The sequence below is a fragment of the Balaenoptera acutorostrata genome, chromosome 20, assembly GCF_949987535.1.
Source record: "Balaenoptera acutorostrata chromosome 20, mBalAcu1.1, whole genome shotgun sequence".
NCBI classification, from domain to species: domain Eukaryota; kingdom Metazoa; phylum Chordata; class Mammalia; order Artiodactyla; family Balaenopteridae; genus Balaenoptera; species Balaenoptera acutorostrata.
Window position 1 is genome coordinate 25,945,969 of NC_080083.1, and position 22,393 is coordinate 25,968,361.

The 22,393-nt window shown below is 35.9% G+C and overlaps 1 protein-coding gene and 1 pseudogene across 2 annotated transcripts in view; both read right to left on the bottom strand.

The window, feature by feature from the left end:
• PPM1E (protein phosphatase, Mg2+/Mn2+ dependent 1E) overlaps window positions 1–22,393 on the bottom strand; it is a 208,234-nt gene that overhangs the window by 176,882 nt on the left and 8,959 nt on the right. The window lies entirely within an intron of this gene.
• Window positions 12,320–13,314, bottom strand: LOC103001062 (synaptosomal-associated protein 23-like; annotated as a pseudogene).

Below are 22,393 nucleotides of genomic sequence, written 5' to 3' on the forward strand. Positions count from 1 at the left end.
AGATCCAACACAGCCAAAAAAAAAAAAGTCGTTTGAATTTTAACACCCTCTGTATCAACTTTACCTGGGTAGTAAACTAGCCTTGCTCAAACTCTACACACACAAACCAATGCCTCTCAAGGCAGCCTGTTATTTTCTAAGCACTAGAAAATTCTTCCTTCTGTTGGTTTGAAAGTTGTTTTTCTATAATCTTTGGTACCAGAGCTACTTTATGGTTCACATTGTCTACTTCTTTTTCTACACCACAAATTCCTGATACTGCTGTCATTGGGACTTATGCCAATTTCCTCAAATGTGGTACCTAAATCTGGATACAGGCTAGGTGTGGCCTAACTAACTTCCCTTGTTCAGAAAACCATAATAATCAAATTTTGGCAGGCAAATCATGCTGCTGATTCATATTAAGTTTACCAACAGGGAAATTTCCTTTGTCATAAATACTCCCACAAGGCTATTTATCCTTTTTCATCAATCCTTCAACTCATTTTTTTTAACCCAAATGCAAGATTACATATTTAGTTATACTAAATCTCTTATTTAAACCAATCTGTTAAATGCTTGTTGCTATGGACTTACAAATTGTTTTCATTTCTTGCATAAAAGTCCAACAAGCTTTGTGTCATTTCTGAATTTGATCAACATGCTGTCAATGTCCTTACCTGTTGCTCACTTGCATTCTTCTTATTCCCAATAATTCCTCAAAGTTTAGCTTTCTCACCTACAAGTATGCACAGCATCCATAACTAGTTCAGGTTATGAAAAAAAGTCCTATTGAGCAGTTAGATGCCTCCTTAATTAATTTCACCTATACTGGACTTTAATTCTCCTTTATTAGGTAATTTTTTGTTGTTGTTACAGCATAAAGATTGTTCTCCTTGACAGAAAACATGGAAACCAAATAAGAGCTGTTAATATTAAGTAAGCATGTATCTTCCTTATTATTGTTTCTGAATATAACTAAGATTTTATAATTATCTTTAGCATATTCCTCACATCTGTGATTTCCGGATTTTAGCTTTTCTGATACACTTAAATGTTTGTCACTTTTATATATTCATCTTCTATAAATGTCCTTTTAAAACCTGAGCTAAGATTGCTCCAAGTGGAGTCAAAGTAGTTTTATTTGATTTTGCCTTTTAAAAAACTCGTTATAATCTGTAATTGTATAATTATACAATTATTTTTGTGTTCTTCCCCCCTTTCCTAGTCTCAGGTCATAAGGTCATGACAATATATATTTTTGTTCACTTTTTATAAGTTTTATTCTTACAATCTAGAGTATGTATATATGTGACCACTTCTAGAATTCTCTACCCCAGCTATAACAAACTATATAATGATATGGTCACGCTGTCTCCAAAGGTTTCTTTCATTTCTATCCACTAAGCAATTCTTCCTTATTGGCTATAAATAGATCCAGAGTAGCAGTATCCTTCATTGCATTCTTTACCTCCCCGCTATATTATTTTTACTAAACAAATAACATTTTTTTTTTTTTATTGCATTGGGTCTTCATTGCTGCGCGCGGGCTTTCTCTAGTTGCAGTGAGCGGGGGCTACTCTTCAATGCAGTGCACGGGCTTCTCATTGTGGTGGCTTCTCTAGTTGCGGAGCACGGGCTCTAGGCATGTGGGCTTCAGCAGTTGTGGCATGCGGCCTCAGTAGTTGTGGCTCATGGGCTCTAGAGCACAGGCTCAGTAGTTGTGGCACACGGGCTTAGTTGCTCCACAGCATGCGGGATCTAGCCGGACCAGAGATCGAACCCGTGTCCCCTGCATTGGCAGGTGGATTCTTAACCACTGTGCCACCAGGGACGTCCCTAAACAAATATCATTTTTAGTGATAAAAATGTAAAACACAGTAAGTAGAAAAAAAATTAAATATATCTGAAATCTCTCCATCCAGAGAAAATCATTGCTAATAATTTGGTGTATACCCTTCAAGATTTTTTCTCATACAAATATATAAATATTTTCCCCTTATAGTCTAAGAGAGAAAATGTCAGCAAGGCAACAATTTGTCAAATAACCTACTGTTATGTTTCAAATGAACTTGATTGGCTGTGAAGCCTGCTGAGAAATCTGCACTTTTGTTTAAACGTTTTCCTATCCAAAAAATATCTACCCTTACTCCAACTCCTTAGAAACCTTAGATTCATGCTCAAACCAACTATATTTACCATCAATTCAAGCATTTTAACAAAATTAGAACTCCCTTCAGAAACTCACTGATTGGGACTTCCCTGGTGGTCCAGTGGTTAACACTCAGTGCTTCCAAAGCAGGGGGCGTGGGTCCCAGTTCCCTGGTCAGGGAACTAAGATGCCACACGTCACACAGTGCAGCCAAAAAAATAAAAATAAACATGTAAAAATTTTTTTAAAAAGTCACAAAAAAGAAACTCACTAATCTTCCTTATTATGAGTTGTATAGTTATCAGAATAATTATATCAACTTTAAGTAGCCAAATGTAATACAAAAAATACAAAAATTAATTCTCAGTGAATAAACAAGAAAAGCTGTAAGTATAGAGGAAAATATAAGAAAATAAGTGGAGAAGGTCAGTTATACCCTTTAAAACATGATACAAATCCCAGAATCCATAAAGAAAACAAAAAGCTGATTTGATCAAGTACAAAAAGTTTAACTTCTATATAGAAAAAGATTCCATAATAAGGTTTCAAAGATGATTTATAGACTGGGAGAAGCCATTTGCAACATATAATACTCAAGAGGCTAATAAACATAATACATAAAGATTTCCTACAAATCAATAATAAATAGAAAAATCCACAAAGGATATAAGCAAGCATTAGTAGAAGACACATAAATCGCCAATAAGCATATGAAAAGATGCTAATCCAATACATTCATATTATAAAAGAGATTTTTTTGCTCATCAGACTGGCAAAAATCAAGGTTGAAAATATCCAATGTAAACACTATGGGGAAATTTTTTCCCTCATATACTATTAAAGGTAGTACAAACTGGGAATTTCCTGGCAGTCCAGTGGTTAGGACTCTGCACTTTCACTGCTGGGGGCCCTGGGTTCAATCCCTGGTTGGGGAACTACGATTCCACAAGCCGCGTGGTGCGGCCAAAAAAAAAAAGCAACACAAATCTTCATTAACAATGGAAAGTTTAGAATATGATCCACCTATAACGGAGTACTAGGCAGAAGACAAAAGAATGGTGTAACTTTTTACATGTTGATATGAAAAGATATCCATGATACATTAACTAAAAAACTTAAAAGGTGTTAGAATAACAGCATTTTTGTTTAGGGAAAAAAATGTGTGTACAGAGATTGATATAGAGAGTGAATGACTGCACAGAAAAATCTGAAAGTCACTTTATACTTTGCACACTTTGCATAATACAATATCATGTGTTAATTGTATCCTAGTAAAACTGGAGGAAAAAATTAACAAAAATTACAAAACGCCCATGCCCAGGACCAATGTAAGGCAAGTTATTAAACTCTACGGAGGGCCATAAAAATAATTTTAATAATATGACAGTGTATCTCACCTTTGCATGAAAAAAAGAAAATCTGAAAGGATATACATCAAACTGATAAAGAAGACTTTTACATTTTAACACTTTAGCCACAGTTTATTATAACCAGCATAAATTACTTTGGTAAATATGCTCAAACACACTTTTAAGAACTTATACCTACTGGCAAAAAAATGGAAAGAACCGAATTTGTCCAATAAAAGGGGCATAACTGAATTACAGAATACTCATACAAGAGAACTGTACTTTTCCAACTGTAGGCTGCAACCCATTACTGAGATGCAAAATCAGCTTGGAGGGATGTGACAAGCATATTTCAAAAAACAACATATGAAAAAATCAGATTTCATCACACTTCATAACTACTGCTTTACAATTTTTAATACAGTTAAATGTTTATGTATAGTCTTAATCACAAAGTAAAATGTATTTATTATTGTGAATTTTGAGCAAAACTGCACTTAGACCCTTAACAACCTTTTAACACGTTTTCAAGTAATAGTTAATGATTTAGAAAAATGCTCACTTGAAAGTATTAAATTAAAAAAGCAGGGCACAAAACTATATGTATTATGTGTATATGTGATCTCAATTTAGTTATAAATATATCTGCATAAAAAAGAATTAGAGAAAAATATTCCTAAAGAACAGCTATTTGAAGTTGCAAACTACAAGTAACTTTTCTGTTTCATAATAGTTTCAAATATTTCTACAGTGAGCATGTGTCTTTTATCTAACCAGATATAAAAATGCCATTTAAAACATGTTAATTATTATGTATATTTCACCACAAAAAATATATATATAAACATCTATTCATTTACTCATTAAGTACTTACTGAAAACCTACTATGTACTAAGCATTCAGTATTCTAGGTATTGAGGATAGGATGGCGAGTAAAACAGAGTCCCTGCCTTCAGGGAACTTATATTCTAGTAGGAAACTCAACATAAAATAAGTAAATACAGAATAACTTCCTTGTATAAGTAAATTAAAATTCTATTTATTTGAGAAGTAAGACACGATCATTCTTCCTACAGTTATTAAATGCTTTATGTACTCTCTAAAGGTACTCATTAGGTACCCCTCTTGACTATGTTTGACTCCTCCCTAGCCATCAGGTAAAATGATATGTTTAGTAGCACAATCAAATATTTAATTTATATTTTTAAAAACTTAAATATTTACAGCAAGGTTCATACTGGTTTCAAACTTAGAAAAAAATATTTTGTTCATAAAAAATGATGTTTATTCTCTTTCCACCATTAACAAAACAACAAAATATAGATCAAAAGATAAAAGTACAAGAAATATCTTTTCCCGGGGCTTCCCTGGTGGCGCAGTGGTTGAGAGTCTGCCTGCTAATGCAGGGGACACGGGTTCGAGCCCTGGCCTGGGAGGATCCCACATGCCGCGGAGCGGCTGGGCCCGTGAGCCACAACTGCTGAGCCTGCGCGTCTGGAGCCTGTGCTCCGCGGCGAGAGAGGCCGCGGCGGTGAGAGGCCCGCGCATCGCGATGAAGAGTGGCCCCCGCTTGCCACAACTGGAGAAAGCCCTCGCACAGAAACGAAGACCCAACACAGCCAAAATCAATCAATCAATCAATCAATCAAAACATACGCATCTGATTCAAGATCCTCATTAAAAAAAAAAAAAAAAAAAAGAAATATCTTTTCCCATATAAAAGTGACCCTTCCTTAAGAATTCCACAGATAATTCAATGTTCATCTGCTTTTCAGTTTACTAGATTATAAGTTTGCATTGAAAAAATAAAAATAATGCTCTTAAGAGCCCCTTAATTGGGCATACCTATGATCTTTTTATTCAAGATTCTTAGAGCCCACCTCCTCATTGTGGAACCCTTTATTCTAAGGGTAAAAAAATCTCTCTTCTTTATTTTCCATTCTGGGTTTCTCTAATTTATGTCGTCTCTTCTGAGCTGTCCTGATTATAATAGAGGTTGGTGATACTGTAAAACTGAACTTTTTAAACAAGTTAGTGTTTTGATGGGATAGATTTTTAAAAACAATTAACATATTAAAACACAGCCTAATATATAGCATTCATAAGTTAGCTATTTTTACAAGGTGGTTAAATCACCTTCAGTATTTATTTATTGAAACAAAACAATTAATGACACCTAAAATGACCAATTTATAGAATTAAAAATGAGGAAATGACACAGACCGAGGACAAATATTTTATTCATGTGTACCACAGAAACACCAATTAAAAAAATGTACTTTTTGGGAATTCCCTGGCAGTCCAGTGGTTAAGACTCCACACTTCCAATGCAGGGGGCACGGTTTCAATCCCTGGTTGGGGAACTACTGAAAAGATCCCACATGCCTTGCAGCAGGATGGCCAAAAAATAAATTTAAAAAAAAATGTACTCTTTGTAGAGAAAAACTTCAGTGCTTTATCAAAAAGAATATGTATTACTAAACATCTTTTATATATAATTTTAAAAAATGATCAGTATGAATATTTATCTAGCTTTTTTATTTTCTAAAAATCTGTTAAGTGGAGCTTCCCTGGTGGTGCAGTGGCTTTTAAGAATCCACCTGCCAATGCAGGGGCCACAGGTTTGAGCCCTGGTCCAGGAAGATCCCACATGCCATGGAGCAACTAAGCCCATGCGCCACAACTACTGAGCCTGCGCTCTACAGCCCGCAAGCCACAACTACTGAGCCTGCGTGCCACAACTGCTGAAGCCCACATGCCTAGAGCCCATGCTCCACAACAAGAGAAGCCACCATGATGAGAAGCCCGCACACCACAATGAAGAGAAGCCCCCAGTCGCCGCAACTAAAGAAAGCCAGCGTGCAGCAATGAAGACCCAATGCAGCCAAAAATAAATAAATAAATATAGTTTTTAAAAAATCTGTTAAGTGTTCCAATAGCTTCTGAAAATTAAAATTACTGGACCTGGGACTTCCCTAGTGGCACAGTGGTTACGAATCCACCTGCCACTGCAGGGGACACGGGTTCAACCCCTGGTCCGGGAAGACCTCACATGCCAAGGAGCAACTCAGCCCGTGTGCCACAACTACTGAGCCTGCACTCTACAGCCCGTGAGCCACAACTACTGAGCCCATGTGCCACAACTACTGAAGCCTGCACACTCTAGGGCCCGCGTGCCGCAACTGCTGAGTCCACATGCTGCAACTACTGAAGCCCGCTCGCCTAGAGCCCGTGCTCTGCAACAAGAGAAGCCACCTCAATGAGAAGCCTGCGCACCGCAACAAAGAGTAGCCCCTGCTCGCCACAAATAGAGAAAGCTCGTGCACAGCAATGAAGACCCAACGTAGCAAAAAAATAAAACAAATAAAATTTTAGAAATAAATTAAATTTAAAAAATAAAATAAACTTACTGGACTTTCACTTGTGTCAATCAGATTGCCAAAACAATCTTTTGACAGCCAACTAATTTTAAGTAAGAAATCTTGATATTACTACGTAAAATCAGTAAAAGTAAGAATAGCATTAAGACCATTCAAAAAAGGTGATGTTTAGATATACGCTGAATTTGTTTAAAATTTTTACTTGGAAACATTTGCCAATTATTATTATTATTGCTGGAAAATGCTCCTGATAGTGACTAAGACAAAGTCAAGTTATGTGCTAGTTAAAAAAAAATAATAACGTTATTGCAGAGTGGTTAAGAGTGCTGACTCTGAAGCTACTCTGTAGGGGTTCATATCCTAGCCACTTACCAGCTATGTGAACTTGGACAAATTTCTTTTTCAATACCTTAGCTTCCTTACCTGCAAAGTGTGGTTGATAATACTGCCTACTTCATTTGGTTGTTGTGAGAATTAAATGAATTAATATATACATAGTACCTGGACCAGTTCTCTCCATTATAAGCACTTCTTATCTTTATTACTATTATAAGAACAGCTTAAGTTTATAAAACAATTTATATTTTAATTTTTTTTAAATTTATTTTTGGTTGTGCTGGGTCTTCGCTGCTGCGCGTGGGCTTTCTCTAGTTGTGACGAGCGGGAGCTACTCTTTGTTGAGGTGCTCAGGCTTCTCATTGTGGTGGTTTCCCTTGTTGCAAAGCACGGTCTCTAGGCGCACGGGCTTCAGTAGTTGTGGCTCGCAGGCTCTAGAGTGCAGGCTCAGTAGTTGTGGTGCGTGGGCTTAGTTGCTCCACGGCACGTGGGATCTTCCCAGACTAGGGATTGAACCCGTGTCCCCTGCACTGGCAGGCGGATTGGATTCTTAACCACTACGCCACCAGGGAAGCCCAACAATTTATATTTTAGAAATAAAAGAACTACCTGGATGATGAAGATCTATATTGGACTTGCTTGCTACAGCTTATCCTAGCCCTTATCAATTTAAACAGTACATAAGTCAAGATAGTTGACATTCTACCAACAATTTCATATTTTTAAAAATCACAGATAAAAACATTCACAGACAAGTAAATCTAAAATACAGTGTGTTGTTAAAGATAAGGAGAAGCATATATTGTTAAATGGTATCTAAACCACACTATTTCTTACAATAAAACTATGAGTCACAAACTATATTATAGGAAATCATGCCTTAAAAGACATCTATGCATACAGCAATACAAGAATGTGCCAATAAGAATGTTCAAAGCATCTTTTCTTAGTCTTTAGTTATAAAACCATGGTGTTTTACTTCAAATGCATTCAAAGAAAATGGTCATCAATATTCTAAATTATTTACATCTAAATATGCTTTTTAAGACTAAAGTTCCAGAATATTGAACATTGATCTTTCCTGACATACAGATAAACTTCACTGAAAATATCTTCCTGTTCATTTCTTTCTTCTTATATTTTCATCTTATATGCTATGTACAAAATACCGTTTTTTAATATTTATTTATTGGCTGCGTTGGGTCTTCTTTGCTGCACGTGGGCTTTCTCTAGTTGCAGCGAACGGCGGCTACTCTTCGTTGTGGTGCGCGGGCTTCTCATTGCGGTGGCTTCTCTAGTTGCAGAGCACGGGCTCTAGGCATGCGGGCTTCAGTAGTTGTGGTTCGCGGGCTCTAGAGCACAGGCTCAGTAGTTGTGGTGCACAGGCTTAGTTCCTCTGCGACATGTGGGATCTTCCTGGACCAGGGATCGAACCCGTGTCTCCTGCATTGACAGGCGGATTCTTAACCACTGTGCCACCAGGGAAGTCTCGCTACTTTATTTATTTATTTTTTTTTTAATTGAAGTATAGTTGGTTTACAATGTTGGGCCAATCTCTGCTGTACAGCAAGGTGACTCAGTTATACACATATATACATTCTTTTTTAATATTCTTTTCCATTATGGTTTATACTTTATTATTTTTAGCATTAAGCACATCTGCAATTCAATGTAAATTTAATTTGGATTCTTGCATTCTCCCTAAGGCAGTGGGTTCTCAAACTTTAGTGTACATCATAATTATCTAGTGTTTTTACTCAAAACAAGATTACTGGAAACCACAGAAATTCTCATTCAGTAGGTGTGGGCAGAAGCACAGGAACTTGCATTTTGAACAACACATTCCAGGTGATCCTGAAGTAAGTAATTCATGTCCAACACTTTAAGAAACACTGCCCTAATGATTTAGTTTATGATAGGGCTGCTATGCTTTAATTCATTAAATATTAGCTCAATGCCTTATATGTACAAAGCTTAGTGCTGGGGATCAAACATGAAGGTACGTACAGTTTAAAAGAGGAGATGAGACATGCATATAAATGACCTTATAAAAAGGAATTATTGGATGTATTTTTAAAAGATACAGATAAAATGCTGGGAAGTTCAGGGTAGGGAATAATTACTTCCAGCTGACCTCAGGGAAATTCTTCTACTAGAAGACAGCATTTGAAATGAATGTTGAAGACTGTCTCTTTAGATTGTAAAGATGGAGAAAACAAACTAATAATCGTATCACTGAATGATAAATGTGTCTAATGATAAACATCACTCCTTCAAACTCAGAAAAACCATTGCCTACCTCCTAGATTTTATATGTTGATTTATATCTGGGTCATGGTCTTGCGTTGTCCTGTATATCCATCTAGCAGCTTGATGTGCGTCTATCTCTCCAAACAAGTCCTTGAAAGGATCTATTTTAGTACTTTTAGTACATTTATCCTCTGAAAGATAAGGTCATACAGGGGATACTGATACAGAAAAACATACTTAGCCTTTCTTAAATCTTTAGGAAGTAAACAGAATTTAGCATAGTTTAATTGAGAACACTTTAGGCAGTCTTCAGTTCTAAAATCTCCACACAGTTTGGCATCAGGTAGTACTGATGAGAGAAATGATCAGAAAAAAGAGAGAGAGAGAGAGATTTTACAATTTAGAAGTCATTGTTCTAAAAGCCAAATAAAACAAATTAGAGGACAAAAGAGCATAAAGTTCTTCTCTTTCCTGATTATGTGGCATTTTGTTAACATTAGTGGCATTTCTATGACTTGTAGTTTTAAAAATTCCAGTATCATCCCAGAGATGCAGTGAATACAGTCTACAGTGCCCAATATTGACTGAATAAATGAATTAATGAATGATTTGAGGGTTATTTCTCCAGTTTTTCTTGCAGGTTTACTCTCCTTTATTCAGAGAAATAAGGGCTTACAAGCCCCAAATGGGCTACGCTTTCCCATCTCTATGCCTTTGCACAAGTTAGTCTCTCTGTTGGAATGCTCTTCAGCTCCCTCTTCCTCTTGGCTAATTCTTATTTAGTCTTCTAAACTCAATTTAAGCATCCTCTTCCAGAACCTAATAGCCTACATTGGCACACCCACCTTATGGTCCCCATAAATCCTCTGCATCACTCTGTCTTAACTCCTACCAGTAGAGAGAGGCAGCAAGATAAAAAGCTTTGGAGTCAGAAATATCTGAGTTCAAATTCTGATTCTACCACTTACTGTGTGACCTTAGATGAGTTAACTAATGTTGCTAAATATTAATTTCCTGATTTAAAAATAGAAAATAACAATGTAATGCGCTTAGTATATCACCTCCTACATAACAGAGTTAATAATAATTTTTATTGTACTCACATTGTACTGGTTAACTTGTCTGACTTTTCCTCTAAACCGCACACTTCTTGAGGAAAGGAATATGTATTTTATTTCTGTATAAGCAGCATTTAGCACAATGCTTAGCATATGGTAGATACTTCACTTTTTTTGATGACTAAATAAATATTACTCCCATTATAGTAAAATTAATTTGCCATTTGAAATCCTTTCTATAATGAGGTGAAAAACAAGTGAATAAGTAAAGAAAACAAACGTCATTAACATTAGTTTCAAGAAAGGACACTGTCTTTAACTCTAATCATATTAGGATTTACTACTAATTATACATATTACAAAATACCAAATGATTCAATATCTTGCTTGAACATAGCTGATCATATATGCTTCATGAATTGAATTCCTATAATAACTTTTCCATGGTATACATTAACCACAAAATTACCAAGCCACACATAAGGTTATCTTTATGTAGACAGTCACTTAGAAAAGCTGTAGTAACATACAAACAGCTTTCTAAAATCAAGGAAATTCTTAACATAGCAAAGCTTAATTAAAATCTCTTTCATAGTCCTTGGGGAAATGAGAAGAAATTCAGTTTCATGGTTTGGTAATTTTGACCTATGTAGGAATATAAAAATTACTAATTACTTAATGTAATATTTAATGAACTTTTCCACTGTAATGTTTAATTGGTTTGAGTATTTATAAGGCCTCATTCTGAGAGAATGCTTTTATTTTACACTTAATTTTCAATGTATTTTGATCTTATATATATATATATATATATATATATATATATATATATATTTTTTTTTTTAGTTACAAAATTTAATTGTAAGGATCAAACAGTGGTTATTGGTCAAACCAATCAACATTAATAGCTTAGAAGTGTGCAGAAGCTAGTTTTTAAATAAAGGTGACAAATACCAATCAGATTCTTATAACACTGTTCAGGATCTAAACAAATGTGATTCTGGAAGTTGAATACAAAAGGCTAAGAGAATCACAGTGCAATCATCAATAAGTAAACCAAAGACATAATTTTCTGAATCATTTTTAGTGAAACAGAATAAATTCTAGTTTTAAAAATAGTTTAAAGCTACATAAAACTCAAAGCAATCTAACTATTTTCTACCTGAGATCAAAACAAGTTTCTTTTTTCCTATCTAAACATAATTCTTGGCATTGAGGTAAATCTGAATTCACGTGATGTACTTTGTCAAACTTTTCCAAAACATTTTAAGCCCTGCTGTAGAGAGAAATTCTCATATTATATATACATATTTACATATTTTTTCTTCAAAGACTAATGACAAATTTATGAGGTTAGTCGGCCTGTAATGGGACCATGATACTATTAATAATATGAAAATAAAAAGCCATTCATTTATACCATGTGTTCCTATGTGGTGCAATATGAAATGGGATCATAGAATCTATGTACATAGATGAATCACCAGGAGTTCAGAAATTAAGCTCACTTTAAGAAAACTCATTCTATTCTTTTTTGAAGCAGAGGTTGCAGAGTTGTGATGTATAACAAAAATATTGTGTATACAGGCTCCAAAACCAAACATTGGCCTAAATTGGCAATAACTGCAACTTAAATAGAAATTAAACCCAACTAGATCTTCACTGTGGTTATGCAACTTTTGGCTTTAGGGTCTGCAGGTTTTACTGAGGTAACAACTTCTTATCCCTTGCCTCTCCTCCTTGTGCCTGCCCCCACTGCCTTTTACATGGCTGCCTTTGGCAATGCTTCCAAATTTTGAAAGCAGGAGAACCTGCTAAGTAAATGGAGAGAATGAAAAATAACACTATATATGATGTATGAAAACCAACCTAAGAGTATGGACCAAGAAAGAAAATACTAGAAGGAAAACTAAGCAGCAGTCTACCCTCAAGGGAAAAAGAGAAAATAAAAGAATAGGGGGGCTGTTACTCCTAGATCTTCTTCCACATCATCTCCCGATTAGAAGAGTGTGGAACCAAAATTTCAAACTCTGGAAAGGTAATGGCTTTGAAGGAGGCGCTAGGGAGGTGAATCAATGATAAAGAAGTACAGCAGTAGCTTTAGCTGTCAATGAGTTTCTCTGCTCTGGCATTGGCATTGTCAATACGATCTTTGTTGGTGTCAGCCTTTTCTGTGATCCGTTCTATTTATCAATTTTGAGCCTCAATCTCATTGCCTATGTCCAGGGCCATGTTTTTTAGATTTCCTAGGATACTGCCCACTTGAGTCAGGTTCTCTTCTATTTCGTCTTCCCTGGCATCATTTGTTATACATTTAATGTATCAGCCGCTGGCTGCTGCTGTCATTGCTTGCTGAGGCTGACCATTTGTCACTCGGCCTGGCTTCTTAGATACTACATTGCTAGTAGAGTTGTCTCCAACATCTCCCCATGTTGCCTTACAGGCTTCACTAGACTCAAAGTTCTTTGTCCTATTACATGGGCATACACAAAAGCCACAGCACTTGTTTAGTTCTGTTAAAGTCTTCTCTGCTTCTCTCATGTCTTTGTTTATTTGGTCCATGCCTTCTTCTATGCGTTTTAGTTGTTCCCCTTGTTCATCCAGCATAGTGATAGTCTTCATTCCTGCATCCTGAGACTCAGTGGCTAAACCCAGGATTCTCCTTGTACTTTCCAGAGACTCATCAGTAACCTGGTTAGCCCTCAGCTGAATTTCTTCTGCTAACAGATTATCCATGATGAATTAAAACTCTTGATAGGTGCAGAAACTGAAATGTGGATATTCAAGCAGTTCCGGCCACTCCTCTCCGGCCGCGGCAGCTCGGACACCGGCAAGCTGGACACCCAGCTGTGCTCCAGCTGTGCCCTTTTTGCGCCTGCGCTCGCCGGACCTGCGCGCCTGTGCACTTCTTCAATATATTTTTACAGACCTACATTAGAAGGTGATATCACTTGTCCTATTTCCTCCTCCCTCTCCTTGATAGTCAAGGATAGTTTTACTTTAACATCATGTATATGTTGAACATAAACTGGATATTTTAATATATAAAATGGAATTCTGACTAAAGGACAGGCTTTATTTTGAGCCATTCTTGAGTGCATTATGCAAAGAAATAATGATTTTTCAATGATAATGATTCCAAAACCATGTTACAGCATAAGGACCCAATGATGGGAATACACTTCTAGAAAACAAGTGATCACTGCTTTATATTAATCTATAATCCACTGCTTATTAATGACCAATATGTATTTTACTGGCTTTTAAAAGATAACATACTGAATATGTGACATTAGTATAGATTGCAAACTAACTGAACAAAAGAATACTTCTCTTTATACTTAATTTTAAAAAATTTTAAAGGATTTCTTTCCAAGAAACACTGTGTTGGGTGGATGGCTATTATATTAGGCATTAAAACTCTATAGAAAATAGGTGCCTTTGGCTACTTCAACAATTGATACTGAAGTTAAAAAATCGAAATAGATTGCAGGATTAGTCAAGTACAAAATGGAAAAAAATAATCTCCAGGCACCTTATGAGCTATATACCAAGTTGTGAACTTTCTGTCAGTCTACTGTTTAAAGAATTTCTGGATTTCAATTGTGTTTTTAATAAGCAGCATGAATTTTTAGTTTTTTCTTGTCTTTCATTAGAGGCCAGAGTTTAGAAAAATATTTGGTGCAAAAACCTTAGCATGTTCTTTATTTATAGTTAATAATATAGCACTTTATGGTTGAAGATAGTAAAAATCCAACCACCCTCTCTCCCTCAAAAGGTAGGTTAGTTATAGTTAGCCAAGAAAGTGATGTTCCATGAGGAAGAAACAGCATCTACAAAGGCAGAGAGGCAAGAAATAATTTGATATCTTTAGAGAACTGCAGTGAATTCAATTATGTCAGAAAACCCAGGGAGCCTAGATTAGAGGGAAAAGAGACTAACGGCAGGCACATTAGTTAGGAGGCTACCAAAGTAATCAAGGCAAGAAATAAAGAGCCTAAACTCAGAAATGGCAGTGCTCAAAAATCAAACAATTGAATTGCATCTTCACTGTGATTCTTCCCTATAGAAACATGTTTGTAACATAGCATGAAAATCATAAAATGAACTTTATAGCTATAACCCCTGGAATCAGTCTGCCTGGGTTCATGTCCTAGTGACACCACTGATGGTGGAAACTTGAGTTCTTTAAACTTTCTGTGCCTTGGCCTTCGCATCTGCAAATTGGGCTAATAATAGAACCTAACATCAAATAGTTTTTGCAAGGATTAACTGAGGTATTAAATATAAAACAGTGCCTGAGCAAGCTCTCAATAAATGTAGTAGCAACAACAGAAACAGGAGCAGCTTACTACTACTAGTCCTACAATTATTATTTCAGGTGCAGAGGTGTAAACCTCTGGTTTACACTGCTAACTAAGTCTTATAGAAAGATATTTATGATTAGAGACTACCCTGGTAAAGGGCATTTAAATGCAAAGTTGTATTTATCTGTCTTAAAAGACTGAAAATTATTTTTAGATGCACAGCTAACTTTCCATATGACCTTGAAAAACTGAAAATATTTATGTTCCTCTGATTGTATAAGTAGACTGTGAATAATACAAGTCTCCTTCTAAGTAGTATATGAGATTATTTATAAGCTGCCTAAACCAAGACTATATGAACTAATAAATATTCAGTGTTGCCAGAAATCAAATTCCAAAACTTCAGAGGTCATTCCTAGTGCAAAATCAGTGATAGCCTGATTTAATGACTATCACCTCTCATATTTATGTGATAACTTGTTAGGGTCAATGAAGAACATGTTTACAGCATGATTCTTGCCCTCTAGAGTTTTAGCCTAAGAAAGAATTTTATATACCACACACCTCAAAGACAATTTTTTAAGTAATATATATATCAACTTAAAAGTATTACATTTTTGTTGCTTATTTTTATATGCAAATGTGAAAACTGGCTGTAGCACAATATACTTCTCAAGAAACAAGCTTATTAAAAACCAGTTTTTATTTTAGTTTTTGTTTTTAGATTCACGAAGTAGAAAAATGTGAATAAATATCAAAGATCAGAGGCTGTGCCTTGTGGTAGAAGTAGGTCAAATGCTTCAAATCTATAAAAGACAAAAACTGTAATGTTTCTGTAGGAATCTTATAATTCATTATGAAATCAAGTCACCAGGAAAAGCTCTTCTTTGCTATTTCTAACCCAGCAGATTAGTCTTTTGGTTCTTTTTATTTTTAATTTATTTTTTTAATTGAAGTATAGTTGATTTACAGTGTTGTGTTAAAGTCTTTCGGTTCTTTTTCTTTGATGGCTTAAACTAAGATAGGAAGTAATGGACTGGTTTTCCACAGAGCTATACACCAGAAGGTAAAATCTTAAGTGAAAATACACACAAGGAATTAAGAATACTCTCAACCGGGCTTCCCCGGTGGCGCAGTGGTTGAGAATCCGCCTGCCAATGCAGGGGACACGGGTTCGAGCCCTGGTCTGGGAAGATCCCACATGCCGCGAAGCAACTGGGCCCGTGAGCCACAACTACTGAGCCTGCGCGTCTGGAGCTTGTGCTCCACAACAAGAGAGGCCGCGATAGTGAGAGGCCCGCGCACCGCGATGAAGAGTGGGTCCCGCTTGCCACGACTAGAGAAAGCCCTCGCACAGAAACGAAGACCCAACACAGCCAAAAATAAATATAAATAAATAAATAAGATTTTTTTTAAAAAAAAGAATACTCTCAACCTTTTAACTAGCTCATTACTCTCTACAAAGTATTATTATGCTTCAAAATTGTCATTGTTCACAATATTCTCAAAGAATTTACACAAGACTACTCTTCTAAGTCCACAAAAATTTTCATTTACAAAATTGTGGAGTATTAATCAGTAATAAAAACTGCAAACATCTTTCTGCTGCTAGTTGAAAATGTTAACACATACCAACAATAACATAAAACAGGAAGCCACGTTCCTCCACCACTCAGAGTAGAGCAAAGGAAGAAAATAATAACAAAGAGAAAGAAGGTAATGAGAATAGGCCTATAAAAATCTAGAAAGGAAACAACCTGGACCGAGCAGAGAAAAAGTTGAAGATTCATTCATTTATTCAATAAATATTTAATGAGTGCCTACTATGTGCCAGGACCTGTACTAGGTGCTGGATACACAAAGGTAAACAAAACATTCTTTATCTGTTGCCCTCAGTGTGGGACAGAGACATCAAATAACTAACACATGAATACATATATGTATAAATTATGATAAGTGGATATAGAGAAAAAGTAAAGGATACCATGGAAACCAAAAACCAAGACTTAATTTAGACCATAGGTAAAGAAACACCTCTAAGAGGAAGAGATATTTAAGATAAGACCTAACGGTTGAGTTGGACAGTTGTAGAGAAGGGGGCAAGTTGCTGGGGCAAAGAAAACAAAAATACAGAGTCCCTGAGGCAGGACAGAGCATGGCAGTTTCTGGGAACTAAATCAAGACCACTGTGACTAAAGCATAGTGGCTGAGCAAGGTGAGACCCAGATGACTGTTATATGGAAAACTGACTGGAGGGAGGGAAACGTGGAACAAGAAATAGCAGTTAGGAGTACTGCTACAGCCAGCCAAGAGGTGATGGAAGCTTGGACCACACTGGTGGGAGTAGAGACAAAAAGAAATGGGCAAAGTATTTTTCTTTCATTTGGAAGTGAAATTAAAAGACCTCTAAACAAAATAATTAAAATGTTCTTCCATCTTCCTTCTCTACTGTGGCACAAAGAATTACCAAAATGGTCCCCCAAAGATGCTCACTAAAATCTGTGAATACTACCTTGATATCACTCCTGTGATTGTGTTATACTATACGGCAAGTTGATCTTAAGACAGGGAGATTATCTTGGTGGACCTGATCTAATCACATGAGCCCTTACAAGCATAGAGCTTTCTCTGACTGGTAGCAGGGGAAGCGAGAGAGACTGACGCAAAAGGAAGACTCAATGTGCCACTGCTGGTATGAAGATAGAGAGGGCCACATGAAAAGGAGAGTGGGCGCTTTCTACCAACAGATAACCAGCCCACCTCATCACCACCCCACAGCCAGCAAGGAAATGGGGACCTCAGATCTACAACAAAGATCTAGACTGTTAACAACCTCAGTGGGCTGGGAAGTGGAGCCTTCTGCTGAGCCTCCAGATGAGAGTCCAGCCTGGCCAACACTTTGACTTCAGCCTTGACTCGAGACCTTAAGCAGAGAACCCAGCTGAACATTACCAGACTTCTGACCCACAAAACTGTAAGATAATAAATGGATGTTGTTTTAAGCCACTAAGTTTCAGTAGCATGTTACACAGCAATAGAAAACTACCACACCATAAACTATGTGAGGAGAAATTAACAATTCGATAATCTAAATCTAAATCATATTATTCTCCGGACTTCCCTGGCAGTCCAGTGGTTATTAGGACTCTGCATTTCCACTGCAGGAGGCATGGGTTCGATCCCTGGTCACAGAACTAAGATTCTGCATGCCGCACAGCATGGCCAAAATAAATAAATAAAAGCTCTTACATATATATGCGTATATATATGTGTGTGTGTGTATATATATATATATATATATATATATATATAGTTGTCTAGTCAAAGAAAGAAATCTAGGAAAAACAAATTCAGCTTGCTGTTTCTCCAAAGGCTAGATAAATATGAATTTGGAGTGAGCATCCATTTAAATATGACTTTGAGGGACTTCCCTGGTGACACAGTGAATAAGACTCCGCGCCCCCAATGCAGGGGGCCTGGGTTCAATCCTTGGTCAGGGAACTAGATCTCACATGCATGCCGCAACTAAGAGTTGCATGCCTCAACTAAGTAGCCAGTGAGCTGCAACTAAGGAGCCCTAGAGCTGCAACTAAGGAGGCTGCCTGCCGCAACTAAGACCCGGGACAACCAAATAAATAAATAAATATTAAATAAATAAATGAATATGACTTTGAAATTAAATGTCAGATATGTGTTATAGAATTAAAGTTTTTGTTATTAAATCTAAACCTGTGCCATTCAATACAGTAGCCACTAGCCCCAAGTGGCTACTAAATATTTTAAATGGGATATTCCAATTGAGATGTGCTTTAAGTGTAAGATACAAACAGGATTTTGAAAACTTGCTATAAAAAATGAAAACTATCTCAATAATATTTTAATACTGATCACATGTTTAAATGATAACATATTTAGATACATTGGGTTAAATAAAATAAATTATTAAACTAAATTCACTGTCTTTCCATTTTTAAAATGTGGTTAATAGAAAACTTTAAATTATATATGTGGCTCAATTATGTTTCTATTGGACAGCACTGGTCTAGACTTTTAGGCAAGTGTCCTCCTCCAAAATGCCCTAAACCAAGACCACAGTCACCTATAACTATTCTCCTCTTTCCAACAGAGTTCAGTGGCATTAACGGCACACAGCTGTGTAGAAATACAAGACAAGCAGTACTGCAATTCAAATATTAGTGAGAACATGGAGAAACCAGACCTCTCATACAGTGCTGTTGGACAAAGTAATCTGTCAATATCTAACAAAGTAAAAGTGTATGTAACTTCAATCTGACAATTCCATTTCTAGGTATATACTCAAGAAATCTATGAACACATACACAAGGAGACATGTCCAAACTGTAGAATTATTTGCAAAGCAGAGAATACCAGCTATCCACCAAAGTTATGTGGTTTTTTTCTACATAGTATAAAGTTGTTTCTTAACTGCCAAGCCAGTGGCTACATTTCCCAGTCCTGTTTGCTGGGAAATGTGGGCCCTAGGTGGTGTCGCGTGACTGGAATTCTAGTCAATGGAAAGTGAACAAAATTATATATGCCACTTCTAAGGACTGGCCCCTAAAAACCTCCAATACCATTCTCCACTCTTATGTTTGCTGGATGTATTTTGATGCCTAGAGCAACCTTGGAAACCACAAATTTAAGATGACAGACTCTCTGTTAGCCTGAGTCCCTTAATCACTCCATAGAACACAGTGCCTTCTCCATTGAAGGTACTCTATGAGCAAGAAATAAACTAACATTATGTTAAGCTTTTGAGATTTCAGGATTTACCCACTAGAGCAGCTATTTTTAACCATTATAGTGCATAACATGCAAAAATTAGAAACTCAACTGTCCATCAATAGGAAATTAGATAAACAAAACAAATACACTCATATAGAATGCTATATAGTACCTAAAATGAAAAAACTATATCTATGTGTATCAATATGAATAAATCTTTTTTAAAAAGGTTAGTCTCAAGATAGCTACTTATGAAAACAAAAACAAAAAAAGCCCACCATATACTGACCATACAAATATGTGTGTAGTAAAAATATAAAAATAGAGAGCAGGATACATTCCCCAAACTCACAGATTACCTCTGGAAAGAAAGAAAAGGGAATGGGTTCATAGAAGACAGTGACAACAAAGTCTTCAATTCCATATGAAATGTTTTATTTCCTTAAAATAATCTTAAACAATTATGATAATTTGTTGAAACTGAATGGTGGGTATATGGATATTTTTATTATTCTCTGTTATTTTCTAAATGTTTGAATCATTTCATAACACCAATAATCTTTTTCTTATATATAGCTGCTTAGAGAGTAAACTAGTAAAACCTTGTTAGAAGACATTTAAAAACTATGTACCAAAAACCTTAAATATGTGAATATACTAAATGTAATCCCAACACTGTATACTATATATAAATACACTCTAAGAAAACCAAAGGTGTGCTCAAAGGATGACCGTCAAAATATTCTTAGAGCAACCAAAAATTGGTAACACCTAAAATGTTTAATAGAACTGTGATCAAATTATTGTGTATTCATTTAAAAATTACACAGAATATAAATAATGGGAGGTGGGGTGAGACGTGTGAAGATATAGATGAAAAAAGATTGGCCACAAATTGATCATTGCTGAGGTTGGGTGGTAAGGACACTATTTTTTATATACTTTAAGTTTTCTATAATAAAAAGTTTTAAAAATATGAGAATAGCAAAATTTACTAAGTTTTTTAAAAAGCAGTTTAAAGTAGTAAGAATAATATCTTATTTTTAATCTCTTGGCTCATTCACTGGATCAGCAAATATTTACTGTGTGTTGTATATGTCCCTGTCATTACTGACCTAGGGATGTGATGGCAAACATGTAGCTAATAATCTAATGCAACTGCCTCCAAACACTTGCTCAAGCACTCTATCAAAAAAATTTGGAGCAACCATAAACAAGATGAAAAGACAACCCTCAGAATGAGAGAAAATATTTGCAAATGAAGCAACTGACAAAGGATTAATCTCCACAATTTACAAGCAGCTCATGCAGTTCAATATCAAAAAAACAAACAACCCAATCCAAAAATGGGCAGAAGACCTAAATTGACACTTCTCCAAAGAAGACATACAGATTGCTAACAAACACATGAAAGGATGCTCAACATCACTAATCATTAGAGAAATGCAAATCAAAACTACAATGATGCATCACCTCACGCCGGTCAGAATGGCCATCATCAAAAAATCTACAAACAATAAATGCTGGAGAGGGTGTGGAGAAAAGGGAACCCTCCTGCACTGTTGGTGGGAATGTAAATTGATACAGCCACTATGGAGAACAGTATGGAGGTTCCTTAAAAGACTAAAAATAGAACTACCATACGACCCAGCAATCCCACTACTGGGCATATACCCTGAGAAAACCATAATTCAAAAAGAGTCGTGTACCACAATGTTCATTGCAGCTCTGTTTACAATAGCCAGGACATGGAAACAACCTAAGTGTCATCGACAGATGAATGGATAAAGAAGATGTGTCACATATATACAATTGAATATTACCCAGCCATAAAAAGAAACAAAATTGAGTTATCTGTAGTGAGGTGGATGGACCCAGAGTCTGTCATACAAAGTAAAGTAAGTCAGAAAGAGAAAACAAATACCGTACGCTAACACATATATATATGGACTCTAAAAAAATTTTTTTTAAATGGTTCTAAAGAACCTAGGGGCAGGACAGGAATAAAGAGGCAGACGTAGAGAATGGACTTGAGGACATGGGGAGGGGGAAGGGTAAGCTGGGACAAAGTGAGAGAGTAGCACTGACATATATACACTACCAAACACAAAATAGATAGTTAGTGGGAAGCAGCCGCATAGCACAGGGACATCAGCTTGGAGCTTTGTGACCAGCTAGAGGGGTGGGATAGGAAGGGTGGGAGGGAGACGCAAGAGGGAGGAGATATAGGGATATATGTATATGTATAGCTGATTCACTTTGTTATACAGCAGAAACTAATACAACAATGTAAAGCAATTAGACTCCAATAAAGATGTTTAAAAAAAAAAAGAATAAAAAAAAAAATTTGGAGCATCATGAATACCCCCACCCCAAATGTAGATACACATTTCTCATGTGTGTATATATACAAATATAAATTCCATACATACACATCCATGCATACACACCACTCTCACCAGCAATATATTAGTATTTCTTTGAGTAAGCTGTATTCCACATAATCTACTTAATAGTTCCATTTTTGTGGATTTCTCATCAAATATAATCACCTTTAAAAAAATCTAATATAAGTAAGGATGGGAGAAATATAGGCTCTTAAGTTTTGTTCCTTTTTACATGTGCATTACAAATATTATGTTCAACCCATGATTTCTTTTCAGGAATCTTTTTTTTTTTTTTTTCATTTTAAACAAGAAGTTTATTTAAACTTGACTTGAAGGGAAAACTATCTAGGATTCATTTCTTTTAGAGTAATTTATCCCTACTTAAAGACAGATTGTAACATGAACATGTAACAGCTACATACAAAAAAGTTGTAGAATTGTCCTTGGT